This window comes from Oratosquilla oratoria, chromosome 31, assembly GCF_046742065.1.
Source record: "Oratosquilla oratoria isolate Oo_2021 chromosome 31, ASM4674206v1, whole genome shotgun sequence".
NCBI classification, from domain to species: domain Eukaryota; kingdom Metazoa; phylum Arthropoda; class Malacostraca; order Stomatopoda; family Squillidae; genus Oratosquilla; species Oratosquilla oratoria.
In genome coordinates, this window is record NC_134807.1 from 33,875,647 (window position 1) to 33,877,662 (window position 2,016).

The following is a 2,016-nucleotide window of genomic DNA, read 5'->3' on the forward strand; positions in this document are numbered from 1 at the left end:
AAGATGCTGTAATGATTATAATTTATGTTATATGATTTGTTTTTGTTTTGTTATAATTTGTCTGTCTGATTTTCATTTATTATTAGTTATATGTCAATTTATTATTATTTACTATTTACCTGTTTGTTTATTATTTAACTATACCTATGCATTTATTTATGTATTTTATTTGTTATTTACATTATTATAGTTTTTATCTATTGTTTTATTATTATGATTTTTTTTCCGCATCCGACCTAGATATGGATCGAAAGGTCTCCTGTTGGCATGCTCCGCCTTTGTAATCCTTTGTAATATATATATATATATATATATATATATATATATATATATATATATATATATATATACATGTGTGTATATATACATACACACACACACACACAAACACACACACACACACACACACACACACACACACACACACACACACACACACACACACACACACACACACACACACACACACACACACACACACACACACACACATATATATATATGTATATATATATGTGTGTATATATATATATATATATATATATATATATATATATATACATATGTGTGTGTGTGTGTGCATTTATATACAAACATATGTATGCATATACATATGTGTCTGTGTGTGTGTGTGTGTGATTTATTCAGGTGAGTTTTATACAGCCAGTCATCTTTCGGCAACCCATGAGGTGAAGAAAAAGCCATGACACATCAGGGACACGGAAGAAGAAAAGAAACTCTTCTCAGCTATAAAAGCCTCGTCGCAGTAGAAGATGTAGACATATCTGCTTCTTCCTTTACCAATTGAACATCATGGTACGTTTTCTTTCCTTTGTGGAGTACAAGTGCATTTTGATTTACATAGTATATTGTCGCTAGTGTAATCTGAGCAGGGCTGCCTTTTATAATGTAATGTACTCACTTTCTCTTCCGTCTACAGAAGTGCTTGGCTGTTCTTGCAGTGCTGAGTGTGGTGGTGTCCTCCACCTGGGCAGGCAGCATCCCGGGTGGATCCTATGGCAGCGGTGGCAACAGGGGCTTTGTCAACAGTGTTGGAGGAGGAGGAAGAGGAGGAGTAGGCTTTGGCCAGGGCACTGTCGGAGGAGGAGTAGGGGGCTTTGGCCAGGGCCTCCACGGAAGCAGCGGTTTCCATTCTGGCGGAGGAAACATAGGTTCCAGTAGTGGTGCCGTAGGCGGAAGCTACAGCAGAAGCAGTGGCGGTGGTTTGTCCGTCGGCGGCGGTAGCGGCGGCCAGGTCGTCCGTCCTGGTCAGTTCGGAGGAGGCCTCGGAGTCGGTGGGCAGACCAGCTTTAGCTCTGGGTCCAACCTCAGCGGTTCCAGGTCAGGATCTGGTTTGGGTGCCTCCCATGTCAGAGGGTCGTTCGGAGGCTCCCGGTTCCAGCAATCTCATAACGGTGGCTTGCAAGGCTTTGGCGGCTCAAACCGTGCCACCGGCTCCTACGGAAGAAGTGGATAGTGATTTATTGCTCTGCAATCGCCTTTCCATACCATCTTCGATTGTCCCGAATACAATTAGTTCTCTTACTTCTCTTGATCTTATGTCCCTCCTCGACATGATCTACAACTGATAAATAAAGACCTCAAACTAATCTGTACCTCTTTAAATGTCCTACAAAGTGAAAAACGTATGGAAAAAAGATTACAAAGAATTACAAAGGAAGAGCATACCGACAGGTGACCTTTTGGCTCATGACTAGGTCGTATGCTAAGACCGCCTGAGTCCGTAGAGAATACTTCTTCTTCTTGGTTATTGGAAGTGGTTCCCTCGTCAGATGGGGATCATGTGTATGTGTGTGTGTGTGTGTCTACCTAGTTTTACCTAGTATCTGGCCATATCTAATTTGCTCTTAAATTCTTATGCTGATTTTGCACACACTATTGTTTCGTCTAGTATATTCCATACATCCAACACTCTGTTGGGAAAGCTGTTTTTTCAGGTCTTTTCTATAAATGACCTCTTTGAGTTTTCTTCCATGTCGACTTGTGTTTCTCTTA